The following is an 8,040-nucleotide window of genomic DNA, read 5'->3' as shown; positions in this document are numbered from 1 at the left end:
CAAATGTGATCCTATTAACTAATGCCAAAATATTTCTGTACTAGTTGATAAATAGCTGATACCATAAGACCCTAGTTCCCTAACCCACAACAATAACCTTAGGCACAACTAGGTCCCATCTCTGAGACCCATATGACATCCTATTATCCAGCAACCAAAGGTCTGGCATTATAGACAGCTTCTGTTATGATATTTTGAATATCATTCCTTTTTCTACCACTAAATACAATGTGGGAAAATGTGATAAAATTCTATATTAATGATTTTTAAAGTTTTATGAAAACTCAGAGAATAGAGTACTCTTTGACAATAGCAGGTAAGGTGAAAAGTGAAGAGAACATCCAGGAAAAGTTTACAGAGTATATTAGTGTTTCCCAATTTTTGATAAATAATAGTAATAATCAATACCATTTATTAAGTGTTTACTATGTCATGGGCTCTGCACCAAATTCCTTTTACAAACATTTATTACATTTATTCCTCACAAAACTGCAAGACATATATAATTACAATTTTATTTTACAGATGAGCATTGTTGGTCTTCAGTCAATTCATACTGATACAGCTGAACCAGTTATTCAAAGCCATCCATTTTTATTAGTCACAGTGTTTGTTGTTATCCATCAGCACATGGACTACTCCAATTATTAAGAATTTTGAACATCATTCCTACAGGTAAGAAAATGGAGACTGAGAATAAATCAGTGGCCAAAGATCATGTAACAAAGAGCTAAGTTTTTCGTTCTTAAGTCTAAAGTTCATGCTCTAAATCACTTTCTTAACTACATTTCAGAAATGTGGTTTTTCCTCATATCTTTTAGGAAGATAAAATGGTACCATATGTTTTTTAACTTCCTAAAGCCCGCCATAAAAACAAACAGAGGAAGTAGGGTAGGGAAGCCAAAACATCAATAACACACTAGGTGACAAAGTATTCTCATGAACTAAAATTTGAGAAGGTAGGAATCAATCTCCAATAGTAACAAACATGCATGGCATTATCAGCAGCTACACAGGAGGGAGCAGAGAAAAAAGAGGGTCTTCTGATAGCCCTGAGAGCTGGAAAGTCCCCAAATTACTATAAGTATTCTCAGAAATACTCATAAGGTCAATCTGAGAATAGCCAAAACTGGATGAAGTTTTGAAGACTCCCAGTCCCAAATAACAGTAGGACTAGAGCAGTCTGAGTCCTATAAACTCTCAATTCTAAGTGATGGAAGTTTTCTTACAGGACAAAGCCCACATTAAGAAACTGCTGAAACTAAAATTGAGCAGAGCAAATTGAGCAGTTAGGAATAGAGAAGGCAAAGGAAACAAGAGATGCAATCATAGGGGGAGGAGCACTTTATGAAAACAACATAAGAGGGAGCTCTAGAACTGAGACATTAAGAAGGTTATCCTTAGGTTACATCCTCCACTAGTATAGAAATACTCACCTCACTTAAGCATGAGCAAGCAAATAGATCACACAACTGAATCCTTTATAAAGTTATTGTTGAAGAAGATCATTAAGACAGTGACCTGTGAGCTGGACTCAGGCACTAGGTGGCTCCTCATCCCCTTTCTGTCCTTGGAATGTGGGTTCTACTTGACTTTCTTATGCCCAGAGGCTGCCCCAGAACATAGTATTGAGATGGCGATGTGGTGTTGAGAACACCTGCATGGTATATGTGACTGAATCCAGTTAAGGCCTCTATATAAACTTTTAAGAGTTGGCGGGCCAGCACAGAGACTCACTTGTCTTGCTGCCACCAAACACAAACCTTGTATATAAGTTCCTTTTGCTGCCACCTACTAACCTAGAATGGCTTGTGTTTTTGTTTGGTCTCTTCCTGCCCTCTGTGTACAGGGGCTAGTTTCAGATTTCACCTAGGAAGCTCCTGAGAGGTTTCAAACCAATGGTTACTGTGAGAAAAAAGGAGTAAGGAACAAAATAACATCTCTATACACAATTAAGGCACACTAAAAAGAAATGGCCACAAATAGGTGAAAACATCACAATTCCCAAATCAGGCAAAAAAGTGAAATATTAGCCCAAACTTTATTAATCTGATTTAAAACAATAGGGGCACCTGGGTGGCTCAGTCAGTTAAGCATCTGACTCTTGATTTTGGCTCAGGTCATGATCTCATCGTTCATGGGTTAGAGCCCTGCATTGGGCTCTGTGCTGACAGTGCAGAGGCTGCTTGGGATTCTCTCTCTCCCTCTCTCTGCACCCCCCTGCTCTCTCTTTCTCAACATAAATAAACTTAACCTCCCCCCGCCCCAAAAAGTTAGCAACAGCAAGAACAGACAGAGACAGGGAGCTCAGTAATCCCCCAGGACTTTCAAAAAAAACTTAGGTATATAATAAAAGAAGTACTAAAAACCTAAAGAGAAGACAAAATGCTAAAATAAGAAAGAGGAGGGAGAAAAGGACATAAGTATAAGAAGGATGGCTGATTTCACTTCAGAAAAAGATGAAGGTCAGAAGAAAATGAAACCTCTCCACTGTGATGAAAGGGAAGAAACTGTCAACCTAGAATCTAGATTTATGTTTGAAGACATACTATTAAACATGCTTGGTAAAAGAAAATATAAAATAAATTTACAAAGTTTACAAAAAAGACTAAAATCACTACACACTGAAACCTATGGGATGTATGTAAAGTAGTGATCAGAAGAAAATTCAATACACTAGATACTATTGTCAATCAAAATTAAAGAATTAAAATAAGTGAATTAAATTCCCAGATACAAAATGAGGCAAAAAAGCCCTATAAGCCAAAAGAAATCAAAAGAAGGAAATAATGAGAGTAAAAACACAAATTAGTGAAGTAGAGAATAGAAAAGCAGCAGACGTAATTAGGTCAAAATCTGGTTTGAATAGATTTATTGAAATGCATGTAATCACTTAAAGTGAACAATTCAATGGCTTGTACTATATTTGTTTGTGCAACGATGACTGCAATCAATTTTAGAACGTTTTTTTAAAGTTTATTTATTTTTGAGAAACAGAGAGAACCAACAAGAGAGGGGCATAGAAAGAGGAGGACAGAGGATCTGTAGCAGGTTCTGTGCTGACAGCAGAGAGCCAGATGTGGGGCTCAAACTCATGAACCGTGATATCATGACCTGAGCTGAAGTCAGACATTTAACCAACTGAGCCACTAGGCACCCTTCAATTTTAGAACATTTTAATCACCTCAAAAAAGAATTCCTACATGCCTTGGCTGTCAATCCCCAATATCCTCACTCACTTTCCCAGCCCTAGGCAACTAGTACTTTATTTCCTGTCTCTATAGATATAAACTATTCTAGCTATTTATAAAAGAATCATACAACATGAAGTTTATGTGACTGGTTTACACTTAGTGTAATATTTTCAATGTTCATCACTATAGCAAAATTATTTATAAAATCTATAGATAAAAGAGAAATGAGAAAATTTTGCATATAGATGTTAACTATGGTATTCTTTAGAATATTAATAATTGGAAAATTGTGAAAACCAGGGCACCTGAGTGGCTCACTCAGTTAAGCTTCTGACTTTGACTCAGGTCATGATCTCACCATTCGTGATTTCAAGCCTCACGTCAGGCTCTGTGCTGGCAGCTTAGAGCCTGGAGCCTGGTTCAGATTCTGTGTCTCCTTCTCTCTCGGTCCCTTCTCTGCTCATGCTCTGTCTCTCTCTCACACACACACAAAAATTACATGAAAAAAATAAAATTGTGAAAATGCCTAATGGTAGGAGAATGATTAAATAAGGATTTGGGAAGATGGTAGTGGAATAAGAGAGCCTTAAGTTCACCTTCACCTATGAATACAAATAGATGACTGTCAATTTATCTTAAATACCCCAGAAAGTGACCTGAAGACTGACAGAACAAACTCTACAACTAAAGGGAGAGAAGAGACCACATCAAAGAAGGTAGGAAGTGCAGAGATGGAGTTTGGGAGAGAGACAGATCAAGGTTGCTGTGGTAGGGAAGGAGCTGTGGTCATGGACAAGGGTGAGAGACAGACTAGCACTTGGAGAAGCCCACACAAGGCATATTAATTCCCCATAGCAATTGTCCTGGAAAGCAAGAGGGGCCAAATTTCATGAGTTCTTGCAACCAGCAGGGCATAAAGCCTAGAGTTTTAGGGTCAGTGGCTTGGCTCAGGGAGAGCCCAGGGAGCGTTTGGGTTGCTTTTGGAGAAAAGGCAGGGCAAACAGCCTGTGGACATACAGCATGGAAATAGTGATCTGTAGAGCACCTGGAACACACAGGGGTAAGGTTATTTGCTCACCTGAGACCATGTTCTGAAGAGACAGAGTTCACAGAGAGACCCCTCCGGAAACAAAGGAACTGGCAGGAGACATTTCTCTCCCCTGCCCTTCAACATAAGTAAAGGGCCACCTGCAGGAATCAGCACAGCACTGACCCTCATACCTAACTTGCTTATATCAAGTCACACACCCCCTACACACCCACCCCACCCTGTGTTCCAGTGGAAACACTGTACCAAGTCAGGCTTGCTTCAGTTTTCACCTTGGCAAGTTCCTTCCCCAAGAAAGATCAGCCCAAACACCTCCCAACACAGCATCTCCTGAACTGGGAGGTTTGTAGAACCTCAAATCCAGTGGTGGGGTGTCAAGTCTCATTTCACAAGCATACCAGAGCATACCTAGTTAAAATACATCACATTCAGTTCAGGGACCAAATACTGCCCACAACAGGTAAAGAGAGCCTATGCAGATGACAGGCTTGAAGGACAAAGCAGCCAGGACACAATAGCAAAGCACACATAGCTCACATTGAAGACACTCCCAAAAGCACCAGGCCCTGGGAACAGGGGACACCACACTGCAGGTCACTACAGGACCTCTTTTCATCAAGACATTACCCTTTAAGAACAGGAGACATAGTTGACTTTCCTAACACAGAAACAGGCACAGAAATTTAGAAAAAATGAGAAGACAGAGGAATTTGTCCTAAATGAAAGAAAAGGACAAGGCCATGGCCAGAAATCTAAGAGGAACAGATATAAGTAACATGCCTGATAGAGAATTTAAAGTAATGATCATAAAGATACTCACTGAATTTGACAAAAGAGTGGAAAACATCAGTAAGACCTTAACAAAAAGATAAGGAATAACATAGCAGAGATAAAAGTTTCAATAAATAAAATGGGAATCACACTTGATGGAATAAACACCAGGCTTGAAAAAAGCAGAGAAATGAATTAATGATCTAGAACACAGAGTAATGGGAAGTAATGAGGCTGAACTAAAGAGAGGAAAAAGAACTATGCAAAACAACAATAGACATACAGAAATCAATGATGCCATCAAGCATAATAACATTTGTACTATAGGGATCCCAGAAGTAGAAAGAGAAAACAGGGCAGAAAATGTATTTGAAGAAATAATAACTGAAAACTTCCCTAATCTGGCAAAGGAAACAGATATCTAGATCCAGGAGGCACAGAGAACACCACCACCACCACCACCACCCTCCCGCCCCACCCCACCCCCCACCCCCCGCCCGGCAACAAAAGCTGTTCCATACCAGGACATGTTGTAATTAAAATTGCAAATTTTAGTAACAAAGAAAAAATTTAAAGTAGCAAGACAAAAGAAGACAGTTACATATAAGGGGAAACCCCATAAGGTAATCAGCAGATTTTCTGCAGAAACTTTGTAAGCCAGAAGGGTGTGGCATGATATATTCAAAGTGCTGAATGGGAAAAGTCTGCAACCAAGAATACTCTACCCAGTAAGGTTACCATTCAGAATATAAGGGGAGACAAAAAGTTTCCCAGACAAACAAAAACTAAAGGAGTTCATGATAACTAAATCAGCCTTCAAGAAATACTAAAGGGAATTCTGAGTGGATCTGAAAGACCAAATGTGACATTTTAAAAATAGGAAACATAAAAGCAGTAAAAATGAATATATCTGTAAAAATCAGTCTAGGAATTCACAAAATAACAGAATATAAAATATGACACCATATACCTAAAACATGGGGAAGAGAGGAGAAAAGAATATGTTCAACGTAAATAACCATTAACTTAATATAGACTACTTTATGCAGAAGATGTTATATACAAACCTAGTGGAAAACACAAATCAAAAACCACTAATATATATGCAAAGAATAAGAAAAAAATTCAACTATATCACTAAAGAAAACCAGCAAACCATGAAAGAAAGAGAAGAAAGGACCAGAGAAAAACTTCAAAAATAACCACAAAACAAGTAACAAATTGGCAATAAATACATATCTCTCAATAATTACTTTGAATGTAAATGAACTAAACACTCCAATCAAAAGACATAGAGTGATAGAATGGATAAAAAAGAAAACCAAGACTCATCTGTAAGCTGCCTACAGGAGATTCATTTTAGACCTACAGACAATTACAGATTGAAAGTGGGGGATGGAGAAATATTTATCATGCAAATGGATGTCAAAAGAAACCCATAGTAGCAATACTTATATCAGACAAAACTGACTTTAAGACAAAGACTGTAAAAAGAAACAAAGAAGGGCACTATATAATCATAAAGGGGTAATTCCAACAAGAAGGTATAATAATTGTAGCTATGCAACCAACATGGGAGCGCCCAAATACATATAACACTTTAAAACAAACATAAAGGAACTAGCCAATAGTAATACAATAATAGTAGGGGACTTTAACACCCCACATATACCAATGGACAGATCATCTAATCAGAAAATCAATAAGGAAACATGGTTTTGAATGATACAGTGGACCAGATGGATTTAATAAAACATTCAATCCTAAAACAGAATGCACATTGTATTCAGCTATATATACATGGAGTATTCTCAAGAATAGATTATATATTAGGCCACAAACAAGTCTCAACAAATTCAAAAAGATCGAACTCATCACTATGAAACTAGAAGTCAACCACAAGAAAAAATGTGGAAAGACCACAAACACATGGATGTTAAATAACATGCTACTAAACAATGAATAAGTTAACCAAGGAATCAAAGAAAATATCCAAAAGTACAAGGAAACAAATGAAAATGAAAACACAATGCAATGGTTTAAAACTTTTTCTTTGCTTAGAATCAGCCAGGGGTTCTAAGAGGGAAGTTTATAGCAATTCAGGCCTACCTCAAGAAACGAGAAAAGTCTCATTTAAACCAGCTAACATTACACCTAAAGGAGCTAGAAAAAGAACAACAAACAAGCCAATATCTCTGATGAATATAGCTGCAAAAATCCTCAACAAAATACTACCAAACAGAAGCCAACAATATATTAAAAAAATCATTTACCACAATCAAGTGGGAATTATTTCTGTCATGCAAGAATGGTTCAATATTCACAAATCAATCAATGTGATACAGCACATAAATAAGAGAAGGATAAAAACCATATAATCATTTCAGTAGATGCAGAAAAAGCATTCAACAAGTAAAACATCGCTTCATGATAAAAGCCCTCAACAAAGTAGGTTTAAGTCAGGAACAAGACAAGGATGTCCTCTATCACCACTTTCATTCAACATAGTACTGGAATTCCTAGCCACAGCAATCGGAACACAAAAATAAATAAAAGGCATCCAAATCATCAAAGAAGAACTCAAACTTTCACTCTTTGCAGATGACATGATATTCTACATAGAAAACCCTAAAGACTCCACCAAAAATACTAGTAGAACTGGTAAATGAATTCAGTAAAGTTGCAGGATACAAAATCAATGTACAAAAATGTGTTGCATTTCTAAAAACTAATACTAAAGCAATAGGAAGAGAAATTGAGAAAACAATCCCATATATAATTGCATCCAAAATAATAAGACACGTGGGAATAAACCTAACCAAAGAGGTGAAAGACCTGCATTCTGAAATCCATAAAACATTGATGAAATAAATTGGAGATGACACAAAGAAATGGAAAGACATCCCATGCTCATTGATTGGGAGAATAAATATTGTTAATAAATATTATTCCAAAGCAATCTACACATTTAATGTAGCTGCTATTAAAAGACCAACAGTACTTTTCACAGAATTAGAACAAAACATT

The sequence above is a fragment of the Panthera leo genome, chromosome A2, assembly GCF_018350215.1.
Source record: "Panthera leo isolate Ple1 chromosome A2, P.leo_Ple1_pat1.1, whole genome shotgun sequence".
In the NCBI taxonomy this organism is placed as follows: Eukaryota; Metazoa; Chordata; class Mammalia; order Carnivora; family Felidae; genus Panthera; species Panthera leo.
Note: the sequence above shows the minus strand (reverse complement) of the source record.